This window comes from Oncorhynchus kisutch, linkage group LG30 (assembly GCF_002021735.2).
Source record: "Oncorhynchus kisutch isolate 150728-3 linkage group LG30, Okis_V2, whole genome shotgun sequence".
NCBI classification, from domain to species: Eukaryota; Metazoa; Chordata; class Actinopteri; order Salmoniformes; family Salmonidae; genus Oncorhynchus; species Oncorhynchus kisutch.
This window is the reverse complement of record NC_034203.2, coordinates 25452313-25469097: the sequence shown is the minus strand read 5'-3', so window position 1 is coordinate 25469097 and position 16785 is coordinate 25452313. Positions and strand designations below refer to the sequence as shown.

At 39.7% G+C, this 16785-nt stretch overlaps 1 long non-coding RNA gene across 3 annotated transcripts; it reads right to left on the bottom strand.

The window, feature by feature from the left end:
* Positions 1 to 4607: 4607 nt before the first annotated feature.
* On the bottom strand, positions 4608 to 7498 carry LOC116358658 (uncharacterized). Of its 3 annotated transcripts, none has more exons than XR_004206436.1 (5): positions 7277 to 7498; positions 6863 to 7010; positions 5413 to 5595; positions 5129 to 5165; positions 4608 to 4793 (listed from the first exon to the last, which is right to left on the bottom strand). It is a non-coding gene; the product is annotated as an uncharacterized LOC116358658 (long non-coding RNA). The 3 variants fall into 3 exon arrangements; XR_004206438.1 differs by having other exon boundaries at positions 6869 to 7010; XR_004206437.1 differs by lacking the exons at positions 4608 to 4793; positions 5129 to 5165 and having other exon boundaries at positions 5383 to 5595.
* Between the last annotated feature and the right edge of the window lie 9287 nt (positions 7499 to 16785).

Below are 16785 nucleotides of genomic sequence, written 5' to 3'. Positions count from 1 at the left end.
GGGTTCGGGATGAAGCAGGATGTGGACATGAAGCCAGTGTTAGGGTTATGGTTGAGGGTTCGGGATGAAGCAGGATGTGGACATGAAGCCAGTGTTAGGTTTATGGTTGAGGGTTAGGGTTGAAGCAGGATGTGGACATGGACGGTTAGGCTTAGCATCCAGGTAGAAGTGGTAGAATGTAGAATATGTTCAGCCTCTGGTAGTAACTTCCTCCTAGTCTGGCTATCTGAACAGGAGAAGGCCTTCCAGGCCAAACCAACCCTGACTCAATTACTTTCCAGATAATCCATACCTGTTTACCTGTGAGGTTATTACCTGAGTGGTCAATCACAATCCCACTAGTTAATCCTAGCCATCTGGATTAACCTGAATGCTCAGTGACGTGGTAAATATGGAATACAGCAGAGGACTGTCCTCTCACCTTAATTACAGAAAGCAGGCGATCTGAAAGTAATGAGATTGGATCAAATACAAAGAAACACAATGATGTGCATCACGTCAGAAGCACATCATCAAGTCTTTATCTTCAGTTGACTCTGGCAGGGATACCACTTCTTCTTTCACCAACATCCTCATAATCATTACTCCATACTTTATGGATTAGTCTTGAAACGTTCTTGATGGCGTCACCATGGAGCGTTACAAACGTCTCAAGAACTTCCGATCCTTCAAATGAGAAACAGGTAGACCCTGAGTCATAATGTAACATACAGTATGTCACATAATACCACACCGAATCATGTGCCCTGGGAGTATGAGTACAGTTTCCAGCAGCTGTCTTATGGCTGTAGTAATCACCTTGTCATATAATGTGTTCCAGCTTTCAGAGCCCAGTAAAACATGATGAATGATGGAGGGCTAAGCGCTGCGTCTCCCATGCAGCCGGTGTCAACGGTGGGATTGCTTTGATACCTCTGTGGAAAGGACCGATTAGGGGCATATGGGGAGATGATTAATTGATGTAAACACATTTCCATTTAACAGCTGTTTGATCAATAATTGAAGTGCAGATTCCACAAACCCCAACCTACCCTACCACTATCCTCACCTACCCTCATCCCTCATTTTATTATGCTGCGCTTCAATTAACAGCCTTTCTACTCTGGCTGGCAGGTTCCTCACCTCACCTGGTAAACGACCCATCATGTGCTAATCCTAATATAACACTGATGAGGTCAAAAGGGAAATATAGCTATGTATACTTATCTAAAGTATTCACCCCCCTTGGATTTTTTTCACATTTCCTTCAGCTACAAAGTGGGATTTAAATGGTTTTAATTGTGATTTTTCTGCCACTGATCTACAGAGAACACTCTATAATGTCAAAGTGATTTAAAAAAAACGGTTTATATATTAACAAAAGACAAACAAAAAATGTCTTAAGTTCAGTAGGAAATATGTCCGTAACAAATCACATAATAGTTGCATGGACTCACTCTGTGTGCAATAATAGGGATAAACATGATTTTTTAAAATTTTATGACTACCTCTTTCTTTTACCCCACACACACAAGTTCCCTCAGTCGGGTAGAGTATTTCAAGCACAGATTCAACCACGAAGACCATGGAGTTTTTCCAAATCCTCGAAAGAAGGGCAGCCACTGGATATCACTTTGATAATGGTAAAGTTACTAATTAGGCTTTGGATGATGTATTAATTCACCCAGTAGCTACAAAGATAAAGGCGTCCTTACTAAATGAGTTGCTGGAGAGGAAGGAAACCATTCAGGGATTTCACTATGAGGCAAATGGTAATTTTAAAATACACAGTTACAGAGTTTAATGGCTGTGATAGAAGAAGCTGAGGTTGGATTAACAACAATATTAGAGATTCTTTAGTACTTTTGTACACTTTTTGGCCAGTAGTTCTGAAAGTACCGCTCACGAGCCAAAAGTGGTCCCTGGAAATAGTGTACTATGTCACATATGTGCAGATATGTGCACCACGTCATTGCTATCTCCCTCTCTCTGCTATGTGTGCATCTTGCTAGCTGTCACTCAAATGGTGATGGGCTGAACCTCATTGGCTGGATCTCAAATTGGTATGGACTGGCCCACGTGGCGGAAAATGTAGGCAAAATTGTGCTGCACAGTTTCCAGTAAATAGTCCCTTTCAAACTAGGTACTTCTTGGCTAATTGAGGTAAGCTAGTAATTCAGCTCATAGACTATACATGTGTAAACCACACATTGACGGGAAGTTTATCTTACAATTGTACAAAAAAATACATGCGCAACTCAATGAACACGACTACTTGTAGAAAAACACAGGCAAAGTTTGGTAACATAACTTTTAAGAGTCCACGTTTTCCAAAAACTCTTTTAATTTCTGTTCCAAATTAAGATTCAACGATGTTCACAGAAGAAAATGAGGTGTCAGCTATGACATGACACATTGACTTGTATTTTGAACTACAGTAAGTGAAGTGGATTCACACCCGGTAAAGTAATTGCAGTAACAGAATTTCATGGGTACCTGATCTGTACTACACAGAAATCCATAATTATGGATATGAATGTCATTCTCTTCATGGTGATGTTCATGTATCCTAAATAGGTACAAAAAGGTATAAATATGCAATATCTTCCTTTGCATATTTTAATATTATTTTACACACTGGCTATTATTTTAATGACCTCTGCCTCAAACAAGACCGAATTTGGTTGGTTCGTACCGGTCCAAATCTGAACCAATCATAAACATCTATGTTTTACAAGTTTGGTCATGAATTCCGTTATCGATTTGGTAATGGAATTTAGAGTTTTATTTAGAAAATATCTTAAAGATATGCGTTTTTTATTTTTTATTTAGTGGGCTAAATCAGGGTCACACAGAGTGTTTCTTGGTCTTCAACAAATCTACTTTGAAATAAAATCATACACCTCACGCACATGGTTATGGGCTTAAAAAAAGACACCTATTCCATCTCAGATATAGAGTTGAAATGTATTCATTTTTGAGTTTGCATCCCAGTATTACACTTTATCTACATCATAGAAGACTGAAATACACTGCTCAAAAAAATAAAGGGAACACTTAAACAACACAATGTAACTCCAAGTCAATCACACTTCTGTGAAATCAAACTGTCCACTTAGGAAGCAACACTGATTGACAATGAATTTCACATGCTGTTGTGCAAATGGAATAGAGGGTGGAAATTATTGGCAGTTAGCAAGACACCCCCAATAAAGGAGTGGTTCTGCAGGTGGTGACCACAGAACACTTCTCAGTTCCTATGCTTCCTGGCTGATGTTTTGGTCACTTTTGAATGCTGGCGGTGCTTTCCCTCTAGTGGTAGCATGAGACGGAGTCTACAACCCACACAAGTGGCTCAGGTAGTGCAGCTCATCCAGGATGGCACATCAATGCGAGCTGTGGCAAGATGGTTTGCTGTGTCTGTCAGCGTAGTGTCCAGAGCATGGAGGCGCTACCAGGAGACAGGCCAGTACATCAGGAGATGTGGAGGAGGCCGTAGGAGGGCAACAACCCAGCAGCAGGACCGCTACCTCCGCCTTTGTGCAAGGAGGAGCAGGAGGAGCACTGCCAGAGCCCTGCAAAATGACCTCCAGCAGGCCACAAATGTGCATGTGTCTGCTCAAATGGTCAGAAATAGACTCCATGAGGGTGGTATGAGGGCCCGACGTCTACAGGTGGGGGTTGTGCTTACAGCCCAACATCGTGCAATCCTCTTTAGGTAATTATTGGCAGAGAGTCACGTCATATTTTTTTATATACTGTAGGACTACCGTAGGCGACATTAGTCTTACTAGTGTTGAGTAATGTGCTGTTAAGTGGTGTAGGTCTAATTTTTTTAAGAGCATATTGACTTTAGAAGCAATAGGATTTGAAGCAATAGCCTACAACTACTTTAGCACCGTTTCGCACTGCTCTGAGACAAGCATGGGGAATGGTCTTGATAAGTCAATGACATTTTTATATTCACTGAATCTCGTTTGGGTATTGGTTAGACTACAATTATGGTGTAGAAATGTTATGCTCTTAGTGTAACCTTTATTTAACTAGGCAAGTCAGTTAAGAACCAATTCTTATTTACAAGGACAGCCTACTCCTTCCTCCCTGTCGGGGAATTAAACCCCGGTCTCCCGCATGCCCGCACGACACGGTGATACTTTAGCTAAAAAGCCCAGTACTGTATCTGACTCCCGACCATCACGTTGTACAGTGACATATTTTCCATTCCATCCAAACGGAAACCCAGAGAGTTTTTTGTTTTACCATAATTTTAATCAAATTAATTAAGCAAAATGTCTTAATCAGTTCCATATACTATGTTCTTACAAAAAAAGGTTTTCAATTCTGTAGTACAGCCACTATTGAAGACTATCAAATGCTTCTCAAAGGTGCTCTCTGGTGGTCAAAATAGCACTAACTAGCTTTGATTGTTCCGAAGGCTGACACTTAAATAACATGCCACAGCTTGCGGCGCCACGCAAGCTGTGCTGCAGTACGCTGCAACTTTTAAAGGACGAACCACTGTATCTAGCAATGATTAACAACCAACTTGACAGAGCTTGATATCACGTTTCAGGAGAAGACCCAGATACAGACAGTGTCGAAGTAACAAACGTTTATTACTAGAACAGGGGGCAAGCAAAACGACAGGTCAAGGGCAGGCAGAGGTCAGTAAACCAGATCAGAGTCCATATGGTACAGAACAGCAGGCAGTCTTGGCGTCAGGGCAGTCATAGGTCAATACTCCAGGGTGGTGTGACAAGCTACAGAGCGGCAGGCAGTCTCAGAGCAAGCAGAAATGGTTAACACCTGGAAAACTAGAAAACAGGAACTAGAAAAAGACAGGAGCAAGGGGAAAACCGCTGGTAGGCTTGAAGAACAAAATGAACTGGCAACAGCCAAACAGAGAACACAGGTATAAATATACTGGGGATAATGGGGAAGATGGGTGACACCTGGAGGGGGGTGGAGACAAGCACAAAGACAGGTGAAACAGATCAGGATGTGACACTTGAAGAATTTTGAAAAGAATAATGGATGAATATTGCACAATCCAGGTGTGCAAAGCTCTTAGAGAGTGACCCAAACTCACAGCTGTAGTCACTGTCAAATGTGTTTCTAACATGTATTGACTCAGGGGCTGAATACTTACCTAATAAAGATATATTGGTGTTTTATTTTTCATTCATCTACAAAAAGACGAGAGTATTTTGTGTAGATCGCTGCTAAAAAATTACAATTAAATACATTTTAATCCCACTTTGTAACACAATAAAATGTGAAAGAAATTGAAGAGGGGTGAATAGTATAGTATCTATATATCATACATTGTATATTCACTGTGCATTGTATGCAGCAAGGTGTTAACTACACCAAATAATAAAAGGATTTTCTGTGCTCAGATGGTGACTTGGTAAGTAATCTGAAAGCATTTACTGTATGCATGGTGTGAGAGAGAAAAGGAAATGATTGCTGTTTCACATGGGTCTCCAGGGACATTCTCTGGAGGTGATGGCTTCTCCTCCGAATTCATGAAATGCACAGGAACTCTTTTCTCCCATTTCAAACCAGTCATTTTCTATAGTCCTTTAGAAGTTGTCAATTGGAGTGGAGATTGCTCTGTGGACGTTAAAGTGGAACTGACTTAATTTCTTTACAGATATGAAACAAACAGGCAATCATAACATCAGTCAAAATATAAAATTCCTAGTTTATTCTAGAAAACAAATTTATAAGAGGTTTTAAAAATAGGTTCTATTTGACCAGAAATGCCATGACATATAGTAAGGGACAGATCAACATCTACTGGGGGGGGGGGCTGGTTCAACTCAAGGAGTCATAAAAAAATGCACCCCCCCCCCAACAAATGCACCTCCCCAATAATAAAAATATTTTCACCCCTCATATAATTAACTCAAAATAATGTTTACGACCAAAATAACAATAATTGTAGTGACCCTGTGTTTCTAAACGTGAACATGGACTTTACCACTTCAGCATGCTTTTGTGGCACAGCCGATTCTGCGTGGGGCTACGGGCCAGATGAGTGAGGGTTTGCTGACCACCACAGATGAGCTCACTCTCCCTGCCTGTTTCATTACTTCACTATCAGATCCGGCTGCAGACAATGATCAGTTAGGGGGATATCAGATTTTCTGCATTTTGATGCCATATTTAAAATTATATAAAAAATATGCAACGAATTTTCCACCAATAGGTTTCTGTACCAATGCAACACACAACCAATAAACAAAGAATAGCGACTTCGGGCACTTCAATATCATGGTTTGTGTTTTCAATACCACAACAAACAGAAAATGCATCCCTCTCTACCTTGTAGGCTTACCCAGTATCGAAGACTTGACAACTTTTTGGTGTTTTGTAACAGATGTCCCTTTCCATTCATGAATTGGCCGCTGCACAATTTGGATTGATTGATTGATTTTATTTGTCAGTAAAAAAAATACTTATATACACAAAGATTTTTACAGTGAAGTCTCGGATTTATATCCATTGTGGTCCCTATTTTTTAAAAACATAAAGACAGTTACATACTGTAGATACAGACACAGATATAGAGACAAAAAATGCTTAACCTACAAAAGAGTATGAGGAGGGAGTTTAAGTACAATTCTTACAAGCTTGTTTGGCAGGTGGCTTATTCTTTAGATCTTTGTGGTTACAGGTAAACCATGATGTGCAGGAATAATCAAAGTGTCACTGGACTTTTGCACTTGCCAATGTCTTTAGAGTGTCTACCGCATAGCTAGGTTTCCATCCAATTGGACACAGATTTTGTTGTGAATATTCAAAAATCGGAACTAAAAACAATATGCGATTTCAGAGTCAGTTGAAACACTTAAAAGACACACCCTCTTCCACTTACCCTCACCTTACGCCCTTTGGGGAATCTCCACGGACATCTTTGCCGTCGGTCCAAACAATTAGCCAAACAAGGGAAGTTGGCAACATAAGCACCTCTGCCCTCGTTTGTGATCGATTTTGCGAGTGTACAATTCTGTTCACACCGGGGCCTGAAACGCCACATAATAATTTGCGATGATTGTACTACATCTGCTAAGAAAAGTCTGCCAAAACTTAAAACCAACATCAATATGGAGAAGTCAACATACAAGTTTAAGTAAAAACAAATGTAAATAAGTTAGAAATTGTGCTACGAATGCACATGACGGAAAAAACACATTAAACACGTAAAAGTAATTATGTTTTTGTTTGGTTAGCTTTTGGAAACATTAGCTAGAGCATACATCACACTTATACATTGTAATTTCTGATTTACCTGATAACGTCAGATGGCTAGCATTTGATGTCTGTGGATGCGTTATCTTCTAGCCAAGATATGAAATGTAATCATAATTAACTGTAACGCATATACAATTAACAGCTACCGTTGGTTTCATGATGACTGAAAACACAACCGTGAGACGAACAAGTGACAAATTCCTGCGCAAGGGCGGCCATTTAAAATGAATGAATTCTTCTTCCTCGCCCTGCAAGTGTCAACTCATCATATGTCATGATACGTCATCAGAAGTGTCCGCTTAATTTGAGGGCTGAGGGGAGTGGGTGTGTCTTTTACGTGTTTGGAACGCAGCCAATGACTCACTATTTTGAACAAATACGGACGACTGTAACTAATGCTTGGAATGTCAATAGAATCAAACTAGGAAGGGCAAAGATCATAAATCAGTCATAATGTGGCTAATAGGCTAGTGCACGTGTCAAAAACAAGGCCTGTGGGCTGAATAGGACACAAGTGAGTATAAATTAGTCAACAATTGAGTCATCTACTTTATGAAATTACAGCCTGATGAGCTCACATCGGTGAATTCCACTTCGATTGCGCTGCTTTTTTTGTCCCATTTACAGTGCACAGAGGAGGCCAAGTATACATATATATATATATATAAGGGAATATATATATATATATATATATATATATATAGCTAGGCTACATTTTTAAAACATGACAATGAATAACAAAAAAAAAAAAAAACATGCAACAAAATACCATGCAAAGGAGAAATATGTAGGCCTACATCCAGCAATATTTGAGCAGAAGCCGAGGATGGCTACTCAACTACAAGATATTTTGAGTGTACCGTACAGCAATGCTTCATTCAACCACACCCGTGATCCATGCAGTGCAAAAAAAGGAAAATATATTTTAAGCTGAAATGTTAAAACAACCTATAGCTACATTTTTGTTATTTGGAGTTATTAAATACTTTTTTATTATGGTCCCTACATATTACGCTATATACCGCATCCTATGTACATAAGTGGACATTATAAAGGCCAAAAGCCATATTTTTGGGGTCGAAAAACCCCCAAAAGAAATAGGCTATGTCTGGCCTGTGAATTCGTTGTGTTTTTTCAACACGGCCCATGTGCTGATTGAGTTTGACACCCCTGGGCTAGCATATCTACATAATGTATAGTATTTAGCTAGCTATCTATGCAGTAACTAAAAGCCTAATGTTAGCTAGCTAAATAGCTGCTGGGAGGATGTCACGACATTGGAGGAGTGGGTGAGTGACTGACTTTTCTCCCTCATATCATTTTTCAGTGGCTACAACTAGAGATACAGTCATTTGGTTAGCTAGCAAGAAATGTGAATCACAATGCTAGCTAACAACTGTTATTCACAGTTAGCATATCTTGTCAATCAAATGTATTTGGCAGACAAGTTCCCATTCAGTTGTCAAAACGTGGGTTGGGACAAGCATGCATTGGCAGGCAAGCTGCAGAAGGTTGAGCAGGCTACTATTTCCCATCCTTCATCAGTGCAATTCTGACAGTCAACTAAGTTAGCTGAAAAAGTTGGAAAGGGTTTATCTAGTGTTCCCTTGATAGCTTTCAGTTAATCTCGCTCTGGCTAGCATTAGTTGTTGATCTTGTTGTTGATCTTGTTGTTGTTGATGTGTAACTGAGGGAGAGAGCCTACCTTGTCATGGTTGTTTGAGGATTTCCATGGTATTTACATATTTGTAAATGATCTATAGTCGATACTGTTGCTACTGCCTGTAAACACACAGTCCAGTTCAAAGTGAATGATGGCAGGCCGTTTGGCAAATTACTTATTTTAATATAGGCCTACTGTAGCTCTGATTGGCTATGGTGAATTTTCACAAAAGCCTTAGTATATGTCATTCAAAAACATTCTATGAAATGACCATATCTAACTGCTCGCTTGTCAGCAAATGTAGTCAGTGTAGTCTTGGCTGCTTGCAAATGTTTGTAAAGCCTAAAAATACAGCATGGCTTATTATTAAGGAGTTTTTTGAAGGCCATCTTAGAAAAGGCCAAATTATGTTTTCCATATAATTGTATTGCAGTCATCCTTCCTTTTATAGGTATGTTAACTCCCAGGGAATGCTTTCTCACCCACCACCCCCTTCTTCCCCTTCCATAAATAATTAATTAAGCAGCTAATGGATAACAAAGACATGGAGAAAAATATATACAGTGCCTTCAGAACATATTCATACACCTTGACTTATTCCACATTTTGTTGTGTTACAGCCTGAATTCAAAATGGATTGAAATAAAAATGTCTCTCCCATCTACACACAATTCCCAATGATGACAAAGTGAAACCTTGTTTAAAGAAATGATTGCAAATGTATTGAAATGTCATAACATTTTTAAATATCTCATTTAAATACAGTACCAGTTTTAAGTTTGGACACACCTACTCATTCCAGGGTATTTCTTTATTGTTACTATTTTCTACATTGTAGAATAGTAGTGAAGACATCAAACAATGAAATAATGCATATGGAATAATGTGGTAACCAAAAAAGTGTAAAACAAATCAAAATATATTTTATATTTGAGGTTCTCCTTTGTAGCCACCCTTTGCCTTGTTGACAGCTTTGCACACTCTTGGCATTCTCTCAACCAGCTTCATGAGGTAGTCACCTGGAGTGCATTTCAATTAACAGGTGTCTTGTTAAAAGTAAATGTGCGGATATTCTTTCCTTCTTAGTACCTTTGAGCAAATCAGTTGTCTTGTGACAAAGTAGGGCGGTATACAGAAGATAGACCTATTTGGTAAAAGACCAAGTCCATGTTATGGCAAGAACAGCTCGAATAAGCAAAGAGAATTGACAGTCCATCATTACTTTAAGACATGAAGGTCAGTCAATACGGAAAATGTCAAGAACTTTTGCAGTCGCAAAAACCATCAAGAGCTATGATGAATCTGGCTCACATGAGGGCCACAGGAAAGGAAGACCCAGAGTTTACTCTGCTGCAGAGGATACGTTCATTAGAGTTACCAGCCTCAGAAATTGCAGGCCAAATAAATGCTTCACAGAGTTCAAGTAACAGACACATCTCAAATTCAACTGTTCAGAGGAGACTGTGTGAATCAGGCCTTTATGGTCAAATTGCTGCAAATTAACCACTATTAAAGGACACCAATAATAAGAAGAGACTTGCTTGGTCCAAGAACCATGAGCAATGGACATTAGACCAGTGGAAATCTGTCCTTTGGTCTTGTCACGTTTCTTCAAAATCGAACCCAGAAGCAGACCAGGACAAGGAGAGTAGGAAGAAGGTCAGTATTTATTTACAAGTGAATGTGAGTGGGTAGATACATCCAGGTGGTGTAGCGGGCAGCGGTGGTGAGTTGATGGGAGTAAATAGGTGGATCCAATGGGGAAGCGGAATCCTCCGATGACCAGGCGGGAATGGGGTAAATGATCCGGGTGAGTAACTGAAGACAGAACAAACGGAGGTAAGTTGAAGGCAAGCAAGACGTACAAAACAACAAAACAAATTCTATCCAACTTGAGGCTGATACTATGGCACAACATACTGTTCATGGCTAACGATCCAGCAGGGAATGGATGTCAGGTCAGAGCTTTTGAAGGGGAGAGGTGATGATCAGGACAGGTGTGCAGATTACTGATGGGATACAGGTGCGGGTGAACATCGATCTCCCAACAAGCTAATCTGCCCGGCAACCAGACAGGGTGCGTTCCAGGACACCGGAAACACACTCCAGGACAGAAACACAGGCAAACACAGACTCAGGAAGCGGGGTTCGTGACAGGTCTGGTGAGTCCAAATTAGAGATTTTGTTGAACAGATGATCTCCGCATGTGTGGTTCCCACCGTGAAGCATGGAGGAGGAGGTGATGGTTTGGGGGGCTTTGCTGATGATTCTGTCAGTGATATATTTATGAGTTGGACCGCAGAGTGAAGGAAAAGCAGCCCAAAAGTGCTCTGCATATGTGGGAACTCCTTCAAGACTGTTGGAAAAGCATTTCAGGTCAAGCTGGTAGAGAGCATGCCAAGAGTGTGCAAAGCTGTCATCAAGGCAAAGGGTGGCTACTTTGAAGAATCTCAAATATATAATATATTTTGATTTGTTTAACAATATTTTGTTTACTAAATTATTCCATATGTGTTATTTCATAGTTTTCATGTCTTCACTATTATTCTAAAACGTGGAAAATTATAAAAAATAAAGAAAAACCCTTGAATGAGTAGGTGTGTCCAAACATTTGACTGGTAGTGTATGTATTCACACCCCTGAGTTAATACATGTAAGAATAACGTTTGGCAATGAATACAGCTGTAGGTCTTTTTGGGTAAGTCTCTATGAAATTTACACACCTGGATTGTAAAATACTTTGTTCATTATTCTTTAAAAAATTGTTCAAGCTCCGTCAAGGTGTTGTTGATCATTGCTAGACAACCATTTTCAAGTCTTGCCATAGATTTCCAAGCCGATTTAAGACAAACTGTAATTAGGTTTCTCAGGAGCATTCAAATGTCGTCTTGATAAGCAACTCCAGTGTATATTTGCTTTTTTGTTTTTGTTTATTGTCCTGCTGAAATGTATATTTGTCTCACAGAGTCCGTTTGCTCTATTTAGTTTCTTTTTATCCTAAAAACCTCCCTAGTCCTTCCCGATGACAATACCTATAACATGATGCAGCTACCACCATGCTTGAAAATATGAAGAGTGGTACTCAGTGATGTGTTGGTTTGGATTTGCCCCAAACATAAGGTTTAAAAAAAATTCAGGACATACATTTCATTGCTTTTACACCTTTTTTCAGTTTTACTTTTGTGCTTATTATAAACAGGATGCATGTTTTGGAATATTTGTATTCTGTACATTATTCCATCTTTTCACTCTGTCATGTAGGTTAGTATTGTGGAGTAACAGCAATGTTATTGATCCATCCTCAGTTTTCTCCTATCACAGCCATTGAAGTCTGTAACTGTTTTAAATTCATATTTGGCCTCAATTTGAAATCCCTCAGCAGTTACCTTCCTCTCCGGCAAACTGAATTAGTAAGGATGCCTGTAAATTTGTTGTGACTGGGTGTATTGATATAGCATCTAACTTCACCATGCTCAAAGGGATATTCAATGTCTGCTTTTTTTTACCCAACTACCAATAGGTGCCCTTCTTTGTGAGGTATTGGAACACCTTCCTGGTCTTTGTGGTTGAATCTGTGTTTGAAATTCACTGCTCGACTGAGGGACCTTACAGATAATTGTATGTGTGGGGTACAGAGATGAGGTAATTAAACTAGTATTGCACACGGAGTCTATGAAAATTATTATGTGACTTGTTAAGCATATTTTAACTCCTGAACTTATTAAGGCTTGCCATAACAAAGGGGTTGAATACTTAATGACTTAAGACCCAAGATTTCAGATTTTCATTTTTTATTCATATGTAAAAATGTCTAAAAACCAAATTCCACTTTGACATTATCGGGTATTGTCTGTAGTCCAGTGACACTCAATCTCAGGCTGTAACTCAACAAAATGTGGAAATGATCAAGGGGTGTGAATACTGTAAGGCACTGCAGTATATTGCCTTGTGATCTTGGAGGAGGGCCAAAGGATCCATCAGACACAATTATAGGGGAAGGAGAGAATAATTCCCCCCATACACACTGCTGCTGAGGCCCTTGTCCCTTTGGTTCTCTGGGCTCCGGGCTATCTCTCTGATTTAGCTTCTCCTGCTGCGGTTTTGCCAGTCCAGTGTGGATGGGTGCATTAACACACACAGGCACAACGGTTGGATTGATATGGGTTGAAAGTGACCCTCTGCTCTCAACAGGCACTCAGCGACCAACAGATCCACCAGGATTAAGTCACAGGGTTCTCCTACTGATCTTAATTGCTCAGTGACCCTGGCTCAGCCTCAGCTCGGCGTTGAGCTGAGCTGCCGGCCTGCCTGCCTCACACTGGTCCCCTGAGGGTGTATTACGAGTGCACCCTTCACCTAATCGCTTGCTGTGTCCTATTTCCTTTCCTCACTGCACAGTTTGTTCACATATAGTGACAGCTAGCCCAGGCACTGGGGCACTGTCATCTCTGTCCTGCTCATCTCTGTCTCTCTGAAACACCTCAAGTCATAATCATAGTATCTTATTTGTATTTATTTATTTATTTAACCTTTATTTAACTAGGTAAGTCAGTTGAGAATAAGAATAAATTCGCATTTACAATGACGGCCTACCAAAAGGCAAAAGGCCTCCTGTGGGGATAGGGGCTGGGATAAAAATAATAATAATAATATATACAGTGCCTTGCGAAAGTATTCGGCCCCCTTGAACTTTGCGACCTTTTGCCACATTTCAGGCTTCAAACATAAAGATATAAAACTGTATTTTTTTGTGAAGAATCAACAACAAGTGGGACAAAATCATGAAGTGGAACGACATTTATTGGATATTTCAAACTTTTTTAACAAATCAAAAACTGAAAAATTGGGCGTGCAAAATTATTCAGCCCCCTTAAGTTAATACTTTGTAGCGCCACCTTTTGCTGCGATTACAGCTGTAAGTCGCTTGGGGTATGTCTCTATCAGTTTTGCACATCGAGAGACTGAAATGTTTTCCCATTCCTCCTTGCAAAACAGCTCGAGCTCAGTGAGGTTGGATGGAGAGCATTTGTGAACAGCAGTTTTCAGTTCTTTCCACAGATTCTCGATTGGATTCAAGTCTGGACTTTGACTTGGCCATTCTAACACCTGGATATGTTTATTTTTGAACCATTCCATTGTAGATTTTGCTTTATGTTTTGGATCATTGTCTTGTTGGAAGACAAATCTCCGTCCCAGTCTCAGGTCTTTTGCAGACTCCATCAGGTTTTCTTCCAGAATGGTCCTGTATTTGGCTCCATCCATCTTCCCATCAATTTTAACCATCTTCCCTGTCCCTGCTGAAGAAAAGCAGGCCCAAACCATGATGCTGCCACCACCATGTTTGACAGTGGGGATGGTATGGTCAGGGTGATGAGCTGTGTTGCTTTTACGCCAAACATAACGTTTTGCATTGTTGCCAAAAAGTTCAATTTTGGTTTCATCTGACCAGAGCACCTTCTTCCACATGTTTGGTGTGTCTCCCAGGTGGCTTGTGGCAAACTTTAAACGACACTTTTTATGGATATCTTTAAGAAATGGCTTTCTTGCCACTCTTCCATAAAGGCCAGATTTGTGCAATATACGACTGATTGTTGTCCTATGGACAGAGTCTCCCACCTCAGCTGTAGATCTCTGCAGTTCATCCAGAGTGATCATGGGTCTCTTGGCTGCATCTCTGATCAGTCTTCTCCTTGTATGAGCTGAAAGTTTAGAGGGACGGCCAGGTCTTGGTAGATTTGCAGTGGTCTGATACTCCTTCCATTTCAATATTATCGCTTGCACAGTGCTCTTTGGGATGTTTAAAGCTTGGGAAATCTTTTTGTATCCAAATCAGGCTTTAAACTTCTTCACAACAGTATCTCGGACCTGCCTGGTGTGTTCCTTGTTCTTCATGATGCTCTCTGCGCTTTTAACGGACCTCTGAGACTATCACAGTGCAGATGCATTTATACGGAGACTTGATTACACACAGGTGGATTGTATTTATCATCATTAGTCATTTAGGTCAACATTGGATCATTCAGAGATCCTCACTGATCTTCTGGAGAGAGTTTGCTGCAATGAAAGTAAAGGGGCTGAATAATTTTGCACGCCCAATTTTTCTGTTTTTGATTTGTTAAAAAAGTTTGAAATATCCAATAAATGTCATTCCACTTCATGATTGTGTCCCACTTGTTGTTGATTCTTCACAAAAAAATACAGTTTTATATCTTTATGTTTGAAGCCTGAAATGTGGCAAAAGGTCGCAAAGTTCAAGGGGGCCGAATACTTTCGCAAGGCACTGTATATAGGACAAAACACACATCACAAAAAGAGAGACAACACAATGGAAATGGGTCTTCCAAATGGACAATGACCCCAAGCATACTTCCAAAGTTGTAGCAAAATGGCTTAAGGACATCAAAGTCAAGGTATTGGAGTGGCCATCACAAAGCCCTGACCTCAATCGTAAAGAAAATGTGTGGGCAGAACTGAAAAACGTGTGCGACAAGGAGGCCTACAAATCTGACTCACCATTCATTACCAGATTCAGCTGACGTCTAGCACTTAAGGAATGTTTTGTACCAAATACAATGCTCTTAGTTTTAGAGATGTTCAGGACCAGTTTGTTACTGCCCACCCATTCCAAAAGAGACTGCAACTCTTTGTTAAGGGTTTCAGTGACTTCATTAGCTGTAATTGCTGATGCTTATATGGTTGAATCATCAGCATACATGGACACACATGCTGTGTTTAATGCCAGTCGCAGGTCATTTGTAAAACTAGAAAAGAGCAGAGGGCCTAGAGAACTGCCCTGCGGTACACCACACGTTACATGTTTGACATTAGAGAAGCTCCTGTTAAGCTATCTAGGACACAGGTTCCGCTAACGGAACCCCCCCAACATTCCGCTGAAAAGGCAGTGTGTGAAATTAAAAAATATATTTTTTAAATATTTAATTTTCACACATTAACAAGTCCAATACAGCAAATGAAAGAAAAACATCTTCTTAATCTACACATCGTGTCTGATTTTTTAAATATTTTACAGCGAAAACACAACATATATTTATGTTAGATCACCACCAAATCCAAAAAAACACACAGCTATTTTTCCCAGCCAAAGATAGTCACAAAGGCAGAATTAGAGATAAAATTAATTTCTAACCTTTGATAATCTTCATCAGATGACACTCATAGGACATCATGTTACACAATACATTTATGTTTTGTTCGATAATATGCATATTTATATCCGCAAATCTCGGTTAACATTTGCGCCATGTTCAGAAATTCCTCCAAAATATCCGGAGTAATTACAGAGATCTACATCAGATAACAGAAATACTCATCATAAACTTTGATGAAAGATACATGTTTTAAATATAATTAAAGAGGTTCTTAATGCAACCGCTGTGTCAGATTTAAAAAGAACGTTATGAAAAAAGCATAGCATGCAATAATCTGAGATGGCGCTCAGATGTAAATATATTTCACCGCCAAGTTGGAGTGCAAGGAATCCTAGTTCCGCAATGAATCATTGTTTTGTTTCATAATGTCCATTACTAGTGTCCAATTAGCTACTTTAGATGTGCAGCCAGAATTATTAGCCACACCTTTTGCCCAATATCTTTCAACCATAAATTTCTTCAATTCCTCATCAATCCATGGAGCCTTAACAGTTCTAACAGTCCATTTCTAAACCTGTTGTGACTCGGGGCAGTATTTTCATTTTTGGAAAAATAACGTTCCCGTAGTAAACAGAATATTTTCTCAGGACAAGATGCTAGAATATGCATATAATTGACAGCTTAGGATAGAAAACACTCTAAAGTTTAAAAAGCTGTAAAAATAATGTCTGTGAGTATAACAGAACTGATATTGCAGGCGAAAGCCTGAGAAAA